Consider the following 24,035-nt stretch of genomic DNA (forward strand, 5'->3'; position numbering starts at 1 on the left):
TATTTCCAGCGGAGTCGAGTTATGCAACAGCTTACGATCACCCTATAGTTCACCTCCCGCCTCGACCAGCTAATGCTAACTGCAGTTTGCTTAAAATATTTTCCAGTCTACTATTTGTATTCTTTTACATTGTTAAGTATAGATTTTCGAGTGTATGAATAAAATCTCACCTTCCAATTGGATTTCTTGTTTTCTTTTTTTTTTCCCATGACTTAGAAACAAACACTTCACTTTGCTATGTCATTACATGCTATTACATGTCATTTGCAAATTTCTTCCAGGGAAACTTTAGATGAATTTCCAACATGTGGTCGCATATTCACAAGAACATATCAGAAAGATTAAGAACATCAAAAATGCGTGGGCACAGATTCTGCCCTCCTCGGGGGAAGGGATACGTACCCCCTCCCTTCGCCAGGTGTGACTTGCAATAAGTGTCTGCCAAATTGCTAATCGCAATTCAGTATGCATAGTATCAGTTTAAAAATATCTTATTTTCTCACCTTTTATTACAAAGTGCTTTACATCAGTTCCATACTTGTTCGTGGCCACACAGGTGTAGTTACCTTCCTGGTAGAATTTTCTGCTTGCAATGTTTGTAGTGTTCAACAGCAGTGTAAAGTTTCGTCCCAATGCTATGTATATGGGAGGGGTTCCAGTGGCTGAACATGGCACCCTGCTACCTGGAACTACTTCCACTGCAGCTAAAACAATCTTGGGGGACACTAGTGAGGTAATGTTCGAATTCAGTTAGCACTTAAAGATTGTTATATTTAATAGCTCATGCACGTCCGACTTAACCAAGACTTCACATGCAACTGAGTGAGAGTATGACGGCGCACGGCGGCGGGAGTGACTCAGTCAGTCGGTCGGTCAGAGATCTGGGAACGAGATTAAAGCTTACACACATTGAGCCCGTAATGACCGTAATGGAGGAATATCTCGAAAATAATTTGTGCTTCACCAATTCGAAAATTTTTCAATATTTCCAACCAAATTCACCCTGTTTATCCACAACTAATACAGTATACATCCCATGTAGGGTCGACGAGATGGCGAGATGGCATTTTCAGATGGCCAGCGGTAGCGCCCCAGCTATATGAAGCGTTTCTTGGCACTACCACATTAAGGTGATTCCCTAGAGATAACACTTAACGTTAGATTTTTTTTCAAAGTTTTTGTGGTTGTTCCTAATAATGCAGGTATTCGAAATGTGCGATAAAAACAAATGGTACGGTGCTCGTTTAAGAGTCATAACTCGTCAAAGGTGCGTCAAAAATCCGTGCAATGGTACTCATTACGTGCGGTTTTCTTTTTCTGAATGCCGCTACGTTTCGGGGTATCAGTGGCCAAACACATGGAGTTAATGTTAAAAAGTCTCAATAGATACATTGCATAGAAACAATTTGATATATGTTTCTTGGCAGAAATGTACATCTTGGATCAGAGTTGACAAGAAGTCTTTCTAGCGTGCGTCTTCTAGGGGTGGTAAGGTTCAGGTCAGGAGTGAAAGGGTAAGTAAACATTTTTGGCAGTAATTTTTCGTTACCAGACGTTAAAATTTTTTCTTACTCATTCAGTGGAAAGGCAATGTAAATTTAAATTTTTAAGCTTCAATTTATAATTCTGCATATTAAATTGCGTTAATGTCGATATGGGACAACCCTAATTAACTTAGTGCTAGCTTGGTGATGCAATACTAAGGAAACACCTTAAAGCGGAAATGTTGAGATGGGCAAGTTTGCCTTGATATCCAGTCACTGAAATTAGGCCGAGGTGGTTCGAGCTCTAGTCAGCGCGCTTCGCTTTCTTTCTTCTCGCATCGTTATTTCCAGTTAACATCAGCATAACTTAATCAACATTTAATTTCTGTCTACGCCGATTAAAAAGTTTACGCGGGTTGAAAGTCCACGCTTATTACCGGATGAAGGCCACCATCGCTAAGCTCATTCGTTACGCATGCGCGCATGAATGAGTTAAAAATAGTCGCTTCTCGAAACAGGTAATGTCCGCGGACATATATCCGAGCATATTTCCGCTCCAAATAGAGGCTATTGTTTATTTATGTTTTCAGATATAACACCGCTAGCACCGATACGTTAAATAACACAGCTGAACATACTTTCAGAGTTTACCTTAGAGATTTCGCTGTGATTTAAAGCGAGTCCCTGACTGAGACGTAATCGTAGTTTTGCGAAGTGTAGCCACTAAGCCATGCTACATTCGATATACAGGTCTGTTAATTAACAGTTGTTAAATGAAAAGACGCTAAATCTCCATCTTTATTATATTACAAACATTAGAAATCAGGAAAAGTACGTGTATACTTACCGTGTGGACCAGCAGTGAAATGTATCAGGAATCCCCTTTTTTCTTCGCTATGGTCTGAGTGGAATTTGATCAATATCTGGTCTCCAGTTAAAAAAATGTTCTGTCCAGTCCTCTTGCGACAGTACTTACCAACTATTCTTCCGTCATTAACAATCTCTAGATAGTCAAAACTGTGCATAAGAAACGGAAACAATTGGCCGTTATTACACAACTCAGTTAGTTCAAAGGGCCATTAACTAAGATAAAGCAATCAGAGATCTCAATTCCTTTATAGCCAAGCTTGGTTGGGACCGTACTCGGATAATATTGGCCCTTTTTTTTGTACGGACTGATAACACATACATACCAATGACGGATGTGACAATATACCACAGTTACTTTTATTTTCGCATTTTGTCTACTTAGGTCTATATCTCGGGGGAAGTAACATGCCAAAGAGATGGACAAGATGTCAGGCTGGCAAAGCGGAGAACAGCTTTTATTCTTTCCTATCCCACTGGAAAGCAGAAGCTTTATACGCGCAGAGCTTTCAAAATGGCTCCTCGATCCCCGAAACTAAACGCAGCATCTCAAACCATGAATTCAGATGTTCTGCTTACTATGATGTAAAGGCATGTAAGGGCCTTTTGGTGCAGTTCTGGAATGGACCGTTTTCGGTGTATTAGTATTCAGCTTGGCAGTGAGGCTTAGAAGACACAAAAAAGGAAATTGAATGACCATGTTTATTCATTTATTTTATTTGTGTCCTCTAGGCCTCACTATCAAGCTCAATTTCAATATATCGAAAGTGGTCTGTTGAGCAGTATCTATATCGATTACATATAATACATCGCTATCATGCTTACAATTTCACTTCACAACTGTGTTCAGTTTATCGTCATTACCATTTACCCAGTGTGCAGCATACGATTCAATGATTAAAGGGACAGTTACACGGTTCGACGCATGTGCAAGTTGTAACGTAACCCCACCAAATTCCGTTGTTTATAAACCAATCAGATGCGAGTACATAACTCTTTGGTCTGTTCCTGAGTAAAAGGTTCGGCCCGAATAACAAATTTAATGTTCGATATCGTCATGTTTTCGTGACTGACCGTGAAATTTTTAAAGGCAAATTTCCTGCAAGAGTCATTTGCGCGCTTCCGATTGTTTTATAAACAATGAAATTGAATGATTAACGCTGTAGCTTGCGCATGTGCCGAGCCGTGAAACCCTCCCTTTAATTAGTCAAGAAATTATGAGAACAGTCTCAATTTATTAACTGACGTTATTAAACAACTTTTCATAATATTTGACTGTCTTTTAGTTAAAAACAGCACATTTATTAAAGCGAGGAACTCACAGTCCTCCAGGCTAGAAACTAACAAGGTTTGATACTTATACAATAATTTACATATTTATCACATTTTTAGTTCCTTGTACTTATTTTGATTGTCTATATTACTGTATGTTGAGTATAGTATGGGTTTAGATAGCAATTGGGACTCTAGTTCTGTTTCTTTCCCCCGTCACATCATATCCCGTACTATTTTGAATTTATTTGCCTATTTGAAAGTTAGTTGCTTGTCCATTTGAATTTATTTGTTCTTGAATTTTGGTGACAAAATCATTAAAATAAGCCTTGTAACTATTTTCTGATTTGTTGTCCTTTGTTATAAAACAAGAACAGTCTCATCAAGTTTTATTCACTCCAGTGAATTCTTGACAAATTAAAGGAATTAACAGATCGTGTTGTAGACAGCAGTAGGTATAAAAGCTTAAAGTAACAGCTATGTGCTTACGGGCATGATTCTCCTCCACCCTCCAATTCAAAATCAATGAAGGAAATGTTCATTGTCCGATTGCGTGGAACAGGAATCGTATAACTGCAGTCCATATTGGGTAGGTATCTGCTAGGATATCTAGGACTTTTTAGTGTGTCATTAACCACCGAACCACATCCTGTTTAAGGAAAGGTATAAATATATTATATATATTACATATGTGTATAAGTTCTCTTTGAGAAAACACATTGCAGGACAGGTATGCATAAGATAACACCACACCATAAAACACGAATACTGAATACTTCCTGGATGCTTCACCCTAAACCCTTCAGAGGTCGGCACCTGGCAAAGCGCTTATGTTTTGGCCACCAAATTAGTACAGGATAATGTAACATGAATGAATACTACCTGGATGCTTCACCCTAAACCCTTCAGAAGTCGGCGACTGGCAAAGCGCTTATGTTTTGGCCACCAAATTAGTATAGGATAATGTAATCTGAATGCATATAGCTACAGATACTCTAGCGTAATGCAACGTCATGATGACGCACTTATTTCATTTTATTGGCCGAAAACGTTTTTCATCGATGTTCCCATCACATTTGGGAGTGTAATAATTGAGAAGAAAAATTAACAGTAACAAGTTTCATTAGGTTGGAATGTCTACTGACACTTTGGGTGTCTGTAAGTGGCAGTTCCAAGAGAGTTGCTTAGGGGACCGACCCCATCCCCTCCTTTTGCTCTTACTAACGACAATACTTCAGGCCCAAACGACCAAAAACTTTTTTGGCCCCACCCTAATTTTGAGTCCCTAATTTAACAAGCGTTGTCTTGGCGGCCATATGGACTTTCTCAAATAATAGGAGATGTTTGCACTTTCCAAAAGAAAGAATAGACCTTTTTATCGATACGGCGGCCATTTTGAATTCTATTGTTTCAAATAGCTATTATAGGATGCTCAGGGGGCAAATTAGTATGTATGTATTTGCCCCCTGAGTGTCCCATAAAAGCTATTTGAAACAACAGAATTCAAAATGGCCGCCGTATCGGTAAAAAGGTCTATTCGCATTGTTTGTGAACACCAAATATGGCTACCGTGACATCATGTGAAAACGCTCTTTTAAGAGGTCTGGCCTATCACAGTTAACAACGGCAATCATGTCATTATGACAGCTTTTACATACACGAATAAATGATTTTACTTTATCTCGAATTTACAGAGTAGCTAAACCATTGTAAAAATAAAAACAACAAGAACTACTATTATGTTTAATTTGTATACATTATAAAAATTTAACTGATCAGTGATCATGCCTGAAAGGAGACTGTTTTCAAGAGGCGTTTGAAAATCTTTTAAATTTTGAAAAAAAAAAAGAAATCTTTGTTTTTTTTAACAACTCACGAGAGCATACAAAAAGGAGAGAATCTAAGTCATCAAAGGCCCGTCACCATGGCAATCGTACGGTAAACACAATATCGTAACACTTTGCATGAATTGTATTCCAAACAATGTTCCTTACCATAGCACAGGCTAAGATTTTTAATTAATATATAACAAGCTTTGATATATAATAAAGAATTAGATTATGAGCTTGAAGTTTCTCTCGCGAGATTTACGGAGGCGTAGCTGTCAACTGTCATGCATAGAATTCGAGAGCGAATAATCTAACTGTTTTTCTATAAATCTACTAGTCGTTCGAAGCTGTCTGTTACTACATTTCTTTAGTTAAATTTTAATTTTTCCATACAACAACTCCACGTCTCCCGCTGTATCTGTTACCATCAACTACGACAATTACAAAAGATGGCATATCGACACATGTTTGCTTACTTTGTGTTGCTTGAGCACCTTCCTTATCATTCCACAGGAGCAAGAGCACTAAGAAGAGCATTTTCGTGATGTAGAAGTCTTTTTTTGTCGCACAATCTGTTGCCTTTTACTTGTTAATAGTCATTTCTGCAAAGAAATGATTATCAAATTAACTGGAAGAATGGCCATCAAAGATTCTTGGGGAGGGGGAGGAGGAGGGGGCAACGGTGTGACTTGTTAGCTAAGATTAAAAAAAGCGCGCCAAGAATATAATAACGTCACGTAATAATAGAGATATTTTAACAGGGGTTTTCAGAGGGGCCCTGCATACCAAAAAAGCTAAGAGTTAAGAGTCTGAAAACGTTAGCTGCTCTACATTTACGAAGTTAAAGTTAAGAATGTATAAATTATAAAATAAAATTAAGAAATACTCTAAGGCGTCTTTTAGAAGTAAAAATGTTGGAACTGTTCCTAATTCCATCATCTAGTAAAGTATTCCAATCAGTAGTCAAATGCAAGAGTTGGGCAAAGGATTTCACCTTAATTATTATTTTCCAACGTTCCTTATTTCAAATCTTCTAATCATTGGCATTTAATTTAAAGGTCTGAGTTTCTCGTATAAGGAGTTAAAACAAGGACTTCAAGATTCAAAATTTCAGTGTAATGGCAGTTTCGACCTTTTGATGTCCTGTCCCAAAGTCAACCGTAATTCACCTCTATCCTTGTAATCCAGCTTCTTCCCTAAAATACTTGTTCTATTTTGCTCTGTACAATCTCTGACTTTTTATCCAATTTATTTGTATATTTGGTGGCATTTGCAGCGGAAAATTAGGAAATACAACTTTCCATAACCAGCCGGCCGACAGTATCTTGAAATTACAAAGTTTTCGTACCTTTGACATTAAAAAAAACAAACTTTCCTATTCAATTTTTCCATTGCCATATGTTTTGCTTTACAGAGACTTGCGACACAGATAAATGATGCGCTCCAAAGTGACGGTAACTTCTATAATCGGGTAAGAAAGATACCCAAGAAATGCTAAAAGAGGAACGCGAACTTAATTAACTTATACCACCCAAACTTGTCGTAGTGAATAGCTTTTTATATTCAAGTTAGATGTAATGTTTGCTCACGATCACATAGACAAATATCTGGCTCTTACACTGGATGAATATTCATTCTGCACATTCATTCAACAAGTCAATAAGCCGCCTACCAGCTGCTTGGTTTATTGAGTTTATAATCGATTCTCGTGAAATTCTTGGCTATTTCGTATTGAATAGAGTTCAAACTTCGATTTAACGCTTGTGTGGATACAAAAGGTTTTCATCTCTCCTTCAATTGCAAGTTAGCGCCCTTAACATAACTGTATCCGAAACTTGTCATGTTTATTTAATTTGACTAGTAGTGTTCCAAAATAAAGCCAAGCAGATGTTCTAACTGAGAGGAGCTACGTTCGTGGCGACTACAGGTAAAAATTGCAACTTCTGAATTCTCTCTCTGTTTAACAGAAAAACACGAGAAAAAGATAGTATATACTTTATATTGCATTACTCGGTGATGGTGGCTTATGTCATAGAGAGCGGCAACGGAACGTCGTAAATAATATGCTGAAAAAAAAAAAAGACAACTTAAACAAAAGCAGAAGCCGTTCTCAAATTTCATCTCTTTCGTGCTGCGAGCCCTAATCAAAAAAGCACTTTCTTTGATGTGGATATTTTTGAGACCTAAGGCAGCCGTCCAAAAATACAGCAAACGCCAGACCCGTGGAGGAAGAAGTTCAGTTGCGAACAAGAAGCATGAAAGGTACTTCTCGGCTCTCGATTTAAACATCCGTTTCCTCTAAATCGCCGACAGGAAAAAAATAGCCAACTAATTAAACACCTCAAGTTTAACAATGACGATCACTGAAGTTAATTCCCTCGGCCACTCTTCCTGTTTGTTTGTTTGTTTGTTTGTTTTAATTGCTGCAGTCTTCCTTCTGAGGCCGAGAGCTTTTTGGTCAGCCCCAAGAATCTATACCTCTCTGGCTATAGGTCATTTTCACGGGAAGTCATCAAATTCCACCTTTTCGAGATAAACTAACGGGTGGCTACGTGTGTTCTTCTTGGTGAATAACCAACAACATCTCACTCTCTTAGATCGAGAATGGCGGTGGTTACAAGAATGCTTGACAAAAAAAAGAAACTTGCGTGTGTATGAGACGATTAGCTTTTGCCGACTATCCAGGTTTTCATGCATTTGAGATGCAAAGTATTTTTTTTTTCCTACAAACAATTCTTGAATTACGTCACTATAATGAACTTTACCGTGATCTTATTAAATGTTGTCCTATTCGGTTGCGGGTTTTTAGTGAAATAACGCATGTTGCACGATATCATTTTACTGAAAACCCTCTAGAACCAGCCAAACGTTGACTGTTAAGAGGGTCGTACAATACTAATGAAAACCAATCATTTAGGTGGGTTTAAAAATCTCAACGCTCCTACAATTATCGAGATAACTGTGGTCGAAACTCATGTAATGGTAAAAATGGTTATAAAAATATATTTTGGTATGAAATTCGAACAACTCGTCATTTGTCATACTATAAAAAGATGCACTTTTTCTTATCTGATTTCAGATGCGATCATTAATCCATATTGAACCAAATGGTGAAAATGAATTTTCAATTTTGACCGCATGAATACTTTGAGCCATTTTAGACTTCAGAATTGTTAAATTTGTAGTGAGATCTTTTTGTTATAAAAGCAACATAAGAAATCGTTAGGATAAATTATTCCTTAATTCTCCTTATTAAATGTCCGTCCATAACAGCCTTAAATTGTTTGCATATACGTGAGACAGTATCTACGTGATCGCTTGTTCCCTTTATTTTCTTCAGTTTTTCTTAGGAAATGTAAAGCTTCTTATTAAACCCAACTGGCTCATAGCCCTGGCACTTAGCTCCATCCAGTTTCCGTGGCGAAGGGGCTTGCCTGCTAACCCCCACCCTTGGATGGGATGCTTGTCCACCACTGGCTACTCCCCAGCATTGTAAAAAGTTGCCCCAACAATTCGCCAGAACCCATTTATACACCTGGGTGGAGAGAGGCACTGTGAGAGTAAAGTGTCTTGCCCAAGAACTCAACACCATGGCTTTAGCCAGGGCTCCAACCTGGACCACTCAATCCGGAATCCAGAGCACTAACCATTAGCGCACCGCGCCTCTCACTTTTCTTACGAAATTGCCAATACATTTCCACAATTTGTTTTTCTCGTACAACAGAAAAAACTAGATTGATTTCAATATGAATTTTAATTCATAAAAGAACTTGTTGCACTGACGGAAATTGAATTTGTTCGTCTGTTTCGATTCATAGAAATGACAGTTGTTGGACGACAAAATTTTGTTTCTCTGTTATGCTAATATAGGAAATAACGCCGATTTTGACCTTAAATATAGGGCTAAGCTAAGCAACGGCGTTTTTCATTTCAAAATGAAAACGCTGGCTAATGGAAATTGTGTTAAACAGAATGCTAAAACGTTTAACAACTCGACAAGGCTGTAAATGAACAACAGGTACACTTACAGGTAAAACGAGGCATCTCGTTTTCGAAGTGAGCCTTTTTAGTGCGGCGCAATCAAAGATTTACTTACCAGCTCAATTTTTTTTTTCACCTAAAAGCAAGTGGAACAGTCAAAAAGATCTTGATCATACTTTCACCCAGAAGAAAAGGATGAGTATTGGTAACTTGACTACATAATCACCCATCACGTAGATTAAATTCATAACAAACGCCGGATTATTCTTGTTCAGTAATTTTATGCTATATTTGAATACCATTTCGATGCAGCTTGTCAAAGTTAATGTACCATATTATCGATTAAACTGCTTTAGAGTAAACAGAACATAATGTTTGGTCGCACAAAGCAGGCCTTTTAGTACTCTACGAGTTATTTCAAACTATTATTGTAATCATGTATTTTTTGGTGGCTGTCCTATCAATTTTACAATCCTTTTCAACGCTGCCTTTTGTGGCTCGTCAACAGCTGTGACACGGCACGGCACGTTAGCATAACTTAGAGCACATCGTTCAAAAGTCGTCTTAATTTACTCCTTGAAATATTCAGCAGTAAGATTACTATAGCTCGTTCTATAAATCAGGAACTAAAGTAACTTTTATACCTTGGCGTTATTTGACTAAGAGTCACTTTTCTCTCAGTTACGGTGATGCCCAAAAGTGCCATGAAATATTAACAAGTCGTGGTTTTAGAATATTCAATGAAATTTTTATTCAGCATCTTTAATATTACAAATTATTCACGCAACACTGGAAACTATCAGTATTTCGTTCATGAAAAAAAGAAAACCTTTCATTTGCACTGTGCAAGAGGCCTACCTAAGATTAACTGGAAGGATACCATGATAAAGAAGAAATTCTGATTCGCAGTTTGGCATATTTTATTCACAAGGAACAGCTTTCAATTTACTTTCAGATGATCAGATAAGATGTCAACAGAATTTTGAGCGAACTCCTGCAAAACTGTATACTGTCGAACCCCTATTAAACGGCCACTTATTAAGCAGCCACCCCTATAATGCGACCAGTAATCAAAGTTCCGACGAGGTCTTTTCTATTGTTTTTACCTCTATTAAGCGGCCAGCGCCCTTAAAGCGGCCACTATCCATTTCCCCGAGGGTGGCCGTTTAATAGGCCGATTGATCTGTAGACGGTTTTTACAAGGGGATTGTTTACTTCACGACTGATGGAGTTCTAGTTTAATACTAGTTCTGCGCACCAGAGTCGTTTCATGCGCGGTTCTCGTGTCGTCCGACCCGAAGCATCCCGCCACCCGCAAGAAATATGATAAACCTTTTGTTGCCCAGGGTAGAGTTCAAGTACGGAATTACTGTTTGTGCTCCCCGGCTCCCCGGTTAGCCTTAGCACTATGGACCAAACATGTCTCACTTAAAAATCTATCTTTGACCCAAAAAGTTCTGAATCGAACTCGGCCTCTAAAACGAACCTCTAACTCGAAGCATTGTAAACATTAAAAAGTAGTAATTTAATTTATGAATGTAAACTGTGAGAAAATAAAGTATGTTATGTTGTGCAACGTTACGTTACGTTATGTTATGAAGCCGTGAAAATTATAAAATTTCAATCTTAGAGTTCTAGTGCCTAATTTTTCTCTAGGTTAGTCCAGTAGCTTCCGGTGAGCGAGCACGCGAAAGCGTAGGCAGCAATCAACACGCACGAAGAGCCGCGCGCGGTGATTTTCAAGCTGCGCTTATTAGTGTGCTCACCCAGCGAAAAAGTCAGAAAAGTCAGAAAATATCAGGAGCTATTAACATTATCAGTTGGTAGTAAACTAACGAACACAACTGCGCATGCGCTGTAGCGGTGTGTTTATCTGTGTTGACAAAGACGATGCATAACATGAGAATTCAACAAACTAAAACGCTTACTTGAACAAAAAGGGGTTAAAATATGAACAAGAAAGTCAAGAAAGCACTTATCCCAAGCCATCGCTGCGTTAACTTTGCCATCTGTTTCTACGGAACATTGCTCCGGTGGGAAACAATAAGATAACTCGCTAGATAAATGTTGCAGGTAATCAGCTCTGAGTGGAGCAGAACAATGAATAAAGAACAGAACAGAAGAATGAATAAATCGGATAGCGGTACACTACATTTGGAGAACGCCAACGCTCTTATTTGCTATCCTGTATTGCCAGATTTTGTTACTGGACTAATCACACCGCCTTCATTTGTCGCCTACATGATTGCCAAATTGAGCAACAACGCGAAGTCAGCCTGCACTGGAAGAATTCAGCACTGGGTGGCTGGTTTCACAAGCACTGGTGTGACAGTGATGACGATTATGTCTCCCGCGATTGAAAAATTTTTTGCCTTGCATTAGCACTTGAGATACAAAGAAATTGTGACCAACAGGCGAGCTGAAGGTGTGGTAACTGGCTGCGCTGCGCATCTATTGGCATTTCCGTGATTTCGTCCACATTGACGAATACTTAACTTTCGTTCCTCTACCCCTGCTTCTTTAATCACTACTCATTACCGCCACGTGTTATTTAATGGTATTTAGAATTTTACAAAGGCATCAGCGACAAATACGGGCAACAGAGAGAATGGTATCCCAGCGGAAAAAACTACTACTATCTTTTTGAAGAAATACCAAAAATCCGCCCTGACTAAGGGCTTCCTCGTTATTCTGTTCATTATGCCATTCCTAATTGCGATGGTTGTTCGTGCTGTCATGGGGTACAACCTCAAGAGTCAAACTTGCCTACGAGAGTGAATGCACAGTCACGTCAAGAGACCATGATCTACGTCTCTCGGTCATGTACATCAGTTCCACTCAAACCCTACTTTTATCTTCCTAGTTGTGAGAACGAACGATGTTTACAGAGCAGCCTTTGCTGTGATAAGGAGACGCCGTTTGGGGCCGAATCTAGTGAGTTAATTTTGTTGAAAAGACAGTCCAGCTTATATGATTAGATCAGAGACAAATAAAAGGAATCGGTTTTATCCCAAGAAAACACTGCGCGGAAATACGCTGAGTTCAAGTAAGCAAAGGTAAAAGGTAAAGTCTACGTTCGTACCAGAAATGCAACTTTACACCACAGAAAAAATGGCTATGGACCCGTCAAAAAAACTGGTACAGACCGCACATTTTTGCCGTGTAAACTTTGCGTGCCATATTTTGTCGGACGAGTTGCGACCGGTGTTTTTTCACGCCTTGGCGCCATAGACATGTACAGCCTGTAAAATGTACCAAACCTGAAAAAATTCTGGTCTGGGGCCCGTTTCTCGAGAGCACCGGAAACTTTTGGGGCCCGCAAAGCCATTTTAAGTTAGTCTTTATCTAAACACAGCGAGGTGTATACGCCTGAAACTTCTTGTATGAAGGGAACCTCTGTTCATACTGATTTAGTACATGTGAATAAAAAAGCTCCGTAATCATAAGGTTTAAGATTTTGCTACGGCTTTTCGGGTGCGAAAATTTTTCGGGACCTTCGAGAAACGGGCCCCTGTACTAGTTTCTTCATTCTCACGTCATCTTGCGGAATAGTAGAGAGGTTAAGCACGACGTTTACGTCAAACGGCAAACGGCAAAAATGAACCTTTTGCCGTCTGTCTTCAGCTGTCTGTACAGTAGAGTGAAAATATTTGTACTTGCGGTGAATAGTGGGAGACATTTTTCTATGTTTACGAGATTTATCTAAGGATTGGAAAAAAAGAATAAAAAATCAGAGGTAATATTTGCCGTTTGCCGTAAACGTCATGCTTAAACTCTCCACTATCGCTGATCGCATGCGCAGTACCAAAAAAGACCCGCCTGGCTCTAGAGACGACAATGCTGTTAATTTCAACATGGTGGCTGCTTAGAGTGACAGTTCATAGAAAGAAAAGGTTTCGAATCAAGCACTTATTCGGTGCCGCTGCCAAACTTTTTTTTTTTTTCACTCTGCAATGGGAGAGTAAGAATAGCCTTTAATCAGGACGTAACTTTCCTGTAAGCCTGTCCCTCAATCCCGTTCCATTTATGACATTTATCCCTATTTTGTACCAGCACGTTGTGCCTTGCACCATGAGAGATTCACCTCACTGAGCTCAGCAATGACAGTTCAGCGCCAGGTGGTCTCTGACCGCCCATTTTTCCTTTTGCCAGGTGGTGTTCATCGCGAGGCAACCTTAGGAATACGAGCCTGCACGTGGCGCAGCCATCGGACTCGTCTGCGTTTGATTTCAATGGCAACACTTTGGCAACCAGTTTTTCTGTGAAGGTGCCTATTCGAGATTTTATTTGGCAATAAGATGTGGCAAATTATTTGGAGACACCCATTGTGGAAGGACTCAAGTTTACTCACGTATGACTTTAGGTCCCCTCGTAAGGTTACTTTAACTTCAAGGTAGATCCAGATGATTTCCTCTTGGACAGGAAAGCTAAGAGAACGAATAACTCAGTCTGTTCCATCCCCATTATGATTTACGAGAATAACATACGCTCGTAACAGCCACAGCTGTACCAGTTACATAAGTCTCATACTTGAAATTGGTCCGATCTCTAAAAGGGCGGAAGGCGGGAGTTCTAAGAGGGCGGGAATCGGAAGAGAAATGCAAAATGATAACTTTTGTCATTTATCAAGCATTAAAATACATTCAAAAACAACCCAAAATGTTATTTGCCTTGCAGTTAGCTTATTTTGAAACTTCTGGGTCGACGAGCAAAGGATCGGAAAATTCGCCCTTGGGCTAAAAAACGGAGGCTTACTTCCGGTAAAATTGGAAACCCTTTTACGATGGTTACGTCATAAAATGTTGTCGCTTCAGCTGCCAAAAAACGTGAGTAAGAGGAACAAGGCCAAAAACAAAGGAAAAAGAAAAAGCAGACGCCTAAGGATTGCCTAGCTAAATGACAAAGATGTGTTTTGAGTCTCCTTATTTACAGGGGAAGGGAGCAAGACGGACAAGACGGGAGTCGGGAGATAAGTGCGCGGGAAATGGGAGTTTCTGAGCCCCTGTCCCCCCCCCCCTCCCCCAACTATAATAGACGCTTACTTGTAGTGTTTTACCTCTGTGTCAAAACGAGTCTCCGTGCGAAAGCGTTATAAAAATGTCTCACATGCACTTTATTGTCATCGAAATAAAACTCATTTTCATATGAAAAAGGGCAACGGCAACTCGGAAGTGCATGCATGTGGTTCTGTTCGTATAGTTATGGTACTCCGCTTGGTGGCCCGATGGGCCATCGGAGCTCCGCTCAGCTCCGCTACGAACAAGCACGTAAGCATAAATGACTTGAAGACATTTAAAGTCATTTAAAGCCTTTTTGCTGGCATGATCAAAAGCGCAGAGAAAAGAGCTACCAAGTTTGTCGTTAAAGAACTTCAGCAACTGGCTGAAGTTCATCTTTTTTAAAGAGTAGTTGCAGCGTTTAGCAGCCTGTTACTAAACATTAGAATGTCTGATTCAAACATTTACAAGACTTGCAAAGGCTCGACTATCTCAGCTCGAAAACTCATGATCAAATCACAAAATGAACCTTTTTTGCAGTTTGTCATGCTCTTAGCTAGGTCTCAGATTGCGTACAAGATCTTAGGATTTTAGTCTAGATTTCTGAAAATTAACATTTTTTTGGCTAGGTTTGGTAATTTAGCCATATATTGTTATATTTCTACTGTTTTAGGGGAATGGCCAATAACCTGTAGGGAGCTTGTTCCTGTTGTTTGGCTTCTCCTTCAGTATTAAGCAAATGCTTGATATTTTGCTGATAAATGATTAAAGTAAAGGAAAGTAACTTGAACATAAAAGCTAATAACTGTGTCATGTTTGAGTGGCAGCAATCAATCGATCCTACATTAAGCGTGATATAACGTTTACTGTAGTTATACAAAGCAATTGTAAGATTAAGGTCTGGTAACAAGTAAAATTACAGGTATATGAGCTTTTTTCTGGAGAGTACTCCGAATGCTGTTATTCCAAAAGCAGTACGCTTAATAATTAGCTCTTATTAACCGAGCAGGAGGTCTCTACGGGAGAACCTCGACCGAGGTCGTGAGTACACACGACCGAGGTCAAGATTCTCCCATGCAGACCGACTAAGCCCGGTTAATGTTTATTATATGGCAAACAAGAGAAATTTAATTCGTTTATTGTAACTGGTTTGTACTAACCGACATTTTTGCTTGCGAACGGCGATGAGCTGAACTTAATTCTGCCGAAGTCTGCTCGTCCTCTTTACTTTTCTTTTCTTTTCTTATCACACTTTTTGGCATTGCCATAAATAAATATTTTTAGAAGAAAATAGTCAACTTTCTTACATTAAAGTTTGCAACTTTTTCACCGCAAAACATTACCGGTCTAGATTCCGGTCTAGATGGGGAAAATCTCGACCGCTTTCAATATCGATTTCAGCCAATCAAATTCTTGAATTCGATAGTTCCCAGTCTTTGGGAGACACAGCCATATAATAATAACTACTTATTAACCAAGAGTGAGGTCTTTACGGGAAAATCTCAAACCTCGACCTTGCCGCATTGACCGAGCGATAGCGAGGTCAATACGGCAAGGTCTCGGTTTGAGATTTTTCCGTAAAGACCTCACTCTTGGTTAATAAGTAGTTATTATTATACGGCCTTTTACTTTGTTTTTGCAGGCCCGTAATCGAACCGTGGGTATGCCTTAGAATTTTCCAGTCATAGCGCGCGTTCTATCCGCTACAAACACTAGCCATTCAAGGTTACTCCAAACCTTTGCGGGGCTACTTTTGCCAAATTTTCTTTTTTCAACGAAATTAAAGTTCATTATTTAAGGCAATATTTTCAAAAAAATCAAAATAAAATATTGCAACGCGCGCGAGCTATTGGGAAAAAGAGATTTTTTTAATAAAAAAAGTTAATGAACTGTTGGAGGTCTCATAATCTCCAAAACGCATGGTTTCCTCAGCGACCTTTTCGCGGCAAACGGCTTCATCCGGAGATCCTTTATCAAATACTTTCAATTTCAGATTTCATGTCTGTCAAGAGTGCCTACTTGTAATCACGCTTCGGTAATTGCTCCTCAGTTTCTTTTGGTTTTGTTGCACATCGCTTTCCTTCTGTTTTGCCTATTATTGTTGATCACACGTAAAACGTGTGAGCCTAAAAGCGGCGAAGCCGCGAGGAACCTCAGTTGTGTCTCTTCCAGGCCCCTCACGGCTTCGCCGTTCGTTAACACGGCTTTGGCGCTCGTTACGCGGCTTCGCCACTTTCCTAGTGCGTTAAACTTGCTTAAAAACCACCAAGCTACGCAGGCTAAAGACGTGACTCACGGTAACACTCGAAAACTCGCACTGGTTTTTTGAGAGAATCCGCCCTCTTTAAATGAATTAATAGGGTATGTAGAATTGACGGTTTTTCGTGAAATTTGGCCAGAAAATTTACTGATAGACAAGGAACAAAATGTCGACGAATTCTTTTATTTTAAATCCTTTTATTGTGGCGGCCTCTAACGTAACACGTTACGTGAATTTTTCGATAGTGGAACTTGACAGATCTATAACCAAACCTATCTATAACCAATAGATATAAAAGAAAATGCTGACACACTTTGAGATTGATGCTCTGTGATTAATACTATAGTTATTTTGCATCAACGATCGCATTTGATACCCGATTAATTCGCCGTAATGTCAGTCGGTCATTTTGTCGTCAACGGCTTCTGTCGCATTTGGAAAACAATCGGCAAAACAATATAATTTTTTAGAATTCTACATTATTTTCACAACCTTTCTATTGACATATAGTTTGTGGTCGTTTCCTTGAAAACAGCGCGCGTACGAATTTTTTTCTGGAGGACACCCGCGAAGGTTTGGAGTAACCTTAATAACATACCATAAAACTTCCTGTTTTGCGTTTCAAACCACTGCCCATAAACACTAATTCTTTCTTAACAGGCGAAGTTATTTGCATTCATGACCATTTATTCCATATATGACACACGGCTGTCTATTTATGGCATCCCTCTTCATCTCCAGCTGCCATCAGCTCGGGCTTCATAACTTGTTTTTTCTTAGTATGTTTATAGTTGGCTGGAGTTATCTCACAGAATCTTGAGGTGAGCATGATATTGTCTTACATCATAAATATATACTGAAGTACAACACATTCTGAGTTTCAATCAATTTATAAAGACGTGAGTGGAAGTTTGGAATACCAAGACATGCTAATAATGAAAACAAGAAGTCGTAAGAAACTGTTTCCAACCTTGCTTCGAGTTTTCCCAACCTTGCACGAGTTATAGAAACACCGCTTTTACCTTTTACCGTTCTTTCTTCCCCGACAAGAGAAAATAATCCATCTCCTGTCTTTGCTTTTACCCATGTCGCTGGTGTTTGTAGAGCGAAGCACATCGTAATCGAAGTCACTCTGGTAGTCTTGTATTTTGTAGCTATGCCTTCGGTAACTTCGTTCAGTCATTGTGATCCCGAGTTAGTATTTGTTCTCTCAACAATCCCTTGACACGAAAAGTCTCGTAAAAACGACGTTGTTTCGTGACCTGGCAGTAACAGCATGATTTCCATCTTCTGTCAGGTTATCTTGGAATTCTCTTTTAGGCCACGACCCCACAAAACCACCATAGCCAACTAATACGTAATCAAAACTATTAAAGGGATAATGTTGTAAAAAAGAAACAACAACAACGACTGAATGTAAAAGATATCGCAAGAAATGAAAATTCGAAATTACGATCAACATTTCTGCAAATTGTAGTTGCCATGGCACCATCGATTCCATAAACAAAGATGTGTTATACAAAATTTTCTTTTCCACATAGACTTACGATAAAGTCAAAAAGTCTGGTGGTATTTGCTAAAATAATAGAAAGTTAGTAACGATTTTAAAAAGTCCGAGCGGGAGGATTCCGTCCTTCCTGGTTCAAGCTAGTGCAGTCGAACCTCTATTAAGCGGCCACCCCTTATCAAGCGGCTAATTATCAAAGTCCCGAAATTATTGTCAGGAAAATATTGAAAATAAAACCTGTATTAACAGGCCGCTGCCACCTTTTTGTCGTCCTGATGAGGGTTTTCTATTGTCTTCATCCCTATTTAGCGGCCATCCAGAATTTAACACATGTTGGTTGGGCTTTGTTTTGGAGAAGGCGATGGCCGATAAGAGTAGAAAATTCATAGAAAGTGACGACTGATAAAAACAGTAAAACACACGTTTATTATGATTGTGTTGAGCTTATTCCATGTTCACTACACAATTTGTGATGGTGACTTTTAAAGATAGTATTTTCGCGACAAGTACATCAAAAAATAGAGATAGGCTTTATCATGTTTGTATTTAAATACATTGAATTTTCTACTAAGCTTCGTTCTAATTCCTGACGAACCCCTATTAACGGCCAACCTCTGTTAAGCGGCCGCTTCCCATTTTCCCAGTGTGGCCGCTTTGTTGTGGTTCGACTGCATATAATTTGCCGACGGTTTAAGATGCTCCCTCGTGGAGGATTAACTTAAACAACGGACGAACGGGAAGTTGCTTGAAAAGAACAGAAGGCTCTGTGAACTTTTTGCTATTTAATTAGCATCTGTGTCTTTACTAGCTCAAGTCGGCAGGTGATGATGGCTGCGTCATAGTGGACTATGCGTGTGGCTATGGGAAAAATAGAAAACATCCTTTTCCTCCTACTCGTGCTAACATGGTGCATAATGGACGATGCCCTTGCTACACAAGGTAAAACTCGTTGTTATATTTCCTCACAATTGCCATAGTTAATAGAGGGAAATGGTAATGAAACCCGACAAATTTCTTTGTTGTAGGTTTTCGTTCGCTTTTTTGGCCTTGACCGTGCAAACAAACACAATAGTTGTTTACTCCGTACTTAAAACTAACCAATAGAAACGTGTTGGTTACGTAATTCATTCATAGTGTATGAGCGAAAAACAAAAGATTCTGTACGTTCGTTGACCTCCCAGCATAAATCTTGGCATCTTTGTTTGCTCCTTTGATGTTTGCCAGGCTTCACAACCATTTCCCTCTAAAAACAATGCTATTGCTCACCACATGAAAAACGAGAAGGAAAGGAGAGGTGTGAAAACTGAACATGATCAGCCATTAAATTAGTCTGCAGTCATGCATCGACTTTCGAAGCGGTAGTTAATAAAGCGTATCATCGAAGGACCAGGTCGCACTCTTTTTGAAATTTTAATAACGAAAGAGACTAATTTTTGTGATAATCATGGGCTCGAAATGACGTGTAATTGTAACTGGAAATAATTATGTTAAGTAGATGCCATCAATAACGCCTACACCAGGAACGTTATCACAACTGAACATACGACTGTTAACTTTCTGGATATAAATTGTGTCGATATGTCCCGACCACTTTATCCCTTATTTGTAAACTCAAGCCATCCTATCCTAGATTTAAGTATGCAGTATATCAAGAACGGACAAATTGCAAGTAAAACTGACCAAGAGAAAAAAGAATATGTTGCTGGCATACAGTAGGGTTTACATACATTCACATATTATGTGAATGTTTAAATATATATATTGAAACGATTTTATGTAAATGTTGGAATATGTGATAATTTAATTTCTCTTATATACCGAACGAAAATCTCGCCGATGATCAGCGGCGAGGTAATTCTGTCTGTATAATAAGGAACCAAAATCTCGCCGATGTTCAGCGGCGAGGTAGTTCTGTCTGTATAATAAAGGAACCAAAATCTCGCCGATGTTCAGCGGCGAGGTAGCTCTGTCTGTATAATAAGGAACCAAAATCTCGCCGATGTTCAGCGGCGAGGTAATTCTGTCTGTATAATAAGGAACCAAAATCTCGCCGATGTTCAGCGGCGAGGTAGTTCTGTCTGTATATTAAAGGAACCAAAATCTCGCCGATGTTCAGCGGCGAGGTAATTCTGTCTGTATAATGAAGGAACCAAAATCTCGCCGATGTTCAGCGGCGAGGTAATTCTGTCTGTATAATAAAGGAACCAAAATCTCGCCGATGTTCAGCGGCGAGGTAATTCTGTCTGTATAATAAGGAACCAAAATCTCGCCGATGTTCAGCGGCGAGGTAGCTCTGTCTGTATAATAAGGAACCAAAATCTCGCCGATGTTCAGCGGCGAGGTAGCTCTGTCTGTATAACAAGGAACCAAAATCTCGCCGATGATCAGCGGCGAGGTAATTCTGTCTGTATAATAAGGAACCAAAATCTCGCCGATGATCAGCGGCGAGGTAGTTCTGTCTGTATATTAAAGGAACCAAAATCTCGCCGATGTTCAGCGGCGAGGTAATTCTGTCTGTATAATAAGGAACCAAAATCTCGCCGATGATCAGCGGCGAGGTAGTTCTGTCTGTATATTAAAGGAACCAAAATCTCGCCGATGTTCAGCGGCGAGGTAATTCTGTCTGTATAATAAAGGAACCAAAATCTCGCCGATGTTCAGCGGCGAGGTAATTCTGTCTGTATAATAAGGAACCAAAATCTCGCCGATGTTCAGCGGCGAGGTAGCTCTGTCTGTATAATAAGGAACCAAAATCTCGCCGATGTTCAGCGGCGAGGTAATTCTGTCTGTATAATAAGGAACCAAAATCTCGCCGATGATCAGCGGCGAGGTAGTTCTGTCTGTATATTAAAGGAACCAAAATCTCGCCGATGTTCAGCGGCGAGGTAATTCTGTCTGTATAATAAAGGAACCAAAATCTCGCCGATGTTCAGCGGCGAGGTAATTCTGTCTGTATAATAAAGGAACCAAAATCTCGCCGATGTTCAGCGGCGAGGTAATTCTGTCTGTATAATAAAGGAACCAAAATCTCGCCGATGTTCAGCGGCGAGGTAATTCTGTCTGTATAATAAGGAACCAAAATCTCGCCGATGTTCAGCGGCGAGGTAATTCTGTCTGTATAATAAGGAAACAAAATCTCGCCGATGTTCAGCGGCGAGGTAATTCTGTCTGTATAATAAGGAACCAAAATCTCGCCGATGTTCAGCGGCGAGGTAGCTCTGTCTGTATAATAAGGAACCAAAATCTCGCCGATGATCAGCGGCGAGGTAATTCTGTCTGTATAATAAGGAACCAAAATCTCGCCGATGATCAGCGGCGAGGTAGTTCTGTCTGTATAATAAGGAACCAAAATCTCGCCGATGTTCAGCGGCGAGGTAGTTCTGTCTGTATAATAAGGAACCAAAATCTCGCCGATGATCAGCGGCGAGATAATTCTGTCTGTATAATAAAGGAACCAAAATCTCGCCGATGTTCAGCGGCGAGGTAGCTCTGTCTGTATAATAAAGGAACCAAAATCTCGCCGATGATCAGCGGCGAGATAATCTTGTCTGTTATCAAGGGGACGGAAATCTCGCCGAAGATCAGTGGCGAGGTAATTATAATGGTAATTGCACAAGGGACACAGGCAGCCCAGACCTTGAATATGCTTAATAAGTGACGTTATGCGGTTGGCGATTGCGTTACAATTTTAGCCGTTTTTAGCCGTTTCGAATATTGCTGTAAATACGACGTGTAGAAAATAATTTAAGTTGAAATGGCTGACCTTATGTATGCTTGCGTTATTTTGATGTCTCTGTGTTCCTGGAGGCGGTTTTGAGCCATTTAGGCGAGTTAAACTACGAGGTAAGACACTTTATTGAAATTATTTTTTATATATAGGTACCATTTCCCGTCTATTTAGAGCAATTTCCTAAACATTTTCATACACTGTCTAAAATTGTAACGCAATCGCCAATAGCGTAATGTCACGTATTAATCGTATTCAACATCTGCACCGCCTGTGCAGTCAAGATTTTGGAAAAAGTTGAAAATGCCATTCTACCATAAAAAAGAACAGATTTCTTTTACTACAGTGCTTTCATGAAGCTTTTAGCTGTCCTGTGTACTTGACATAAACAGGCATGTTTTATATCAATTTGAGATTGAGGTGACAGCTTTGTAAAATGAGAACTCGCAAGTCTCCCATTCATTTGCATTTCGCGTGTTGATCGAACACAAGCTCACTACTTGTCGGACTACGTTTGGACTTTTTGGAGTTGCTTTTTTCCTTCAAAATGAGTCGTAAATGGTGCACCTATGCTGACTGTGTTCGAGGTTATGCCAGTGACAAGGACGCTTGGCTACGGATGTACCAAATTCAAAACGAGGAGGATGCCATCGAAATAGCATCAGCTTTGTCGGTCCAGGTAATTACCAGTAAGCTTCAAAGACTTTATACTCTACCATACCATTGTGTGTTGTTTCGTAGAACGTAAATGTAGAGCTCCCCGAGTTTTAACATATAAATTTGAACCCGTTTTAATACGTGCGAATGCATCTACTTCTCATTACTCCCGATGGAGTATGATGGAGGCGCCAAGCTAGCTCGTGTTGTCTACATGCACTGAGACTAACTTCTCATAGGCCCGGTTTAAGCCTGGCGTTACCAATCGAACACAATCACAATCACACAAAATCGCGCGAGTGGGTTCGATTGAATTAGGTCATGGCACCCAATCCAGCTGTCTCAGAAAAAAAGGGAATCGAACAAAATCGAACGTTCGACTGATAGGTGAATTGTAGATTTTTCTTTTGTAGTCGATCAAGTTCGATTGCGTCAATTAAAATCGAACGAAATCGAACCCTCTTACTCAGTCTTTTTGTTTTGGTTGTGCTCGATTATCGATTCAATCGAAAGCAATCGTCCGAATAAGTTCAACTAAGTTCATGCGTTATCGAACTATTTTTAATTCGGGCAACATGTCAAGCCTAGGCGGTCTCGAAGCTATTACAAAGGACCAGTGAGTGGTCGCAGTCACACACGAGGGTTGGTCCGGGTATAGAAATAGTTACGTCTCTCACGTATCTTTCTCAAAATTTGTTCTCGATGTGACGTGGAGAATTGAAATTTACTCTCCGCATTTTTTTCTTTTCGTTGTTGTTGCATCGTTTAGGAAAGTAGGCGTGATAATGGAGCGGCCAGGAAAATACAGAAACAGGCAAAGGGCGGATTTTATCCTCATACTACAGCTCGCTCTTGGATTAGCGCTGCACCGCCTGGTGTGGATCTTAATAAGGTATTTCATACTTGATTTATGTATGACTCAATTCCTATCGATATCGAAATAGAAGTAGATTTAGAAATCGATATTGCAAAGATTCCCCTATTGTTGTTACAAACTGTTAATCGCTTGATAAGTACGTTAGAACTTCGTGTTAACGTGCGAATACATCCGCTTCTCATTGCTCACAGCTGATTTGATGTAGACGGCTGTATTTGTAGGCGAACTTATCATAAGCGACAACCAAATATGTTAGTGAAATTTAGAAATTAAGACCTTTTCCCCCCATTTAGAGCATGGTAAAAAATGGCGTCTTTTCTTCCTGGTGCGAGGTCATCACTGACTCGGGTAGTAGAATGGTTTTACTCCCGACTTTATTCCGACCCAGCATTTAGGTAATCGTTAAAATATGATAGGGATGTGTGGGGTCTTGGAACGAAGTTGTGTATCAAGTGATCGCTCTCAGTTGCACCCCCCCCGCCCCCCACCCCACCCCCCAATGCAATCGAGAACAACAAAAAAATTATTGAAAAAAAAAATTTCTTTAAAAGTACCTAACAGATTTGAGAGTGAGGCA

The 24,035-nt window shown here is 39.7% G+C and overlaps 3 long non-coding RNA genes across 3 annotated transcripts in view; 2 read left to right on the plus strand and 1 right to left on the minus strand.

The window, feature by feature from the left end:
* LOC110064411 (uncharacterized) overlaps positions 1-24,035 on the plus strand; it is a 237,601-nt gene that overhangs the window by 91,231 nt on the left and 122,335 nt on the right. The gene's annotated exons all lie outside the window — the stretch shown is intronic.
* Positions 4,001-9,811, minus strand: LOC149108301 (uncharacterized). The gene is made up of 3 exons (XR_016209243.1): positions 9,549-9,811; positions 5,929-6,054; positions 4,001-4,272 (listed from the first exon to the last, which is right to left on the minus strand). It is a non-coding gene; the product is annotated as an uncharacterized LOC149108301 (long non-coding RNA).
* LOC149108302 (uncharacterized) lies at positions 22,157-23,488 on the plus strand. Its single transcript, XR_016209195.1, has 2 exons — positions 22,157-22,603; positions 23,351-23,488. It is a non-coding gene; the product is annotated as an uncharacterized LOC149108302 (long non-coding RNA).

This window comes from Orbicella faveolata, unplaced genomic scaffold (genome assembly GCF_042242905.1).
Source record: "Orbicella faveolata isolate gen_17 unplaced genomic scaffold, um_ofav_v1 contig_26, whole genome shotgun sequence".
NCBI lineage: Eukaryota > Metazoa > Cnidaria > Anthozoa > Scleractinia > Merulinidae > Orbicella > Orbicella faveolata.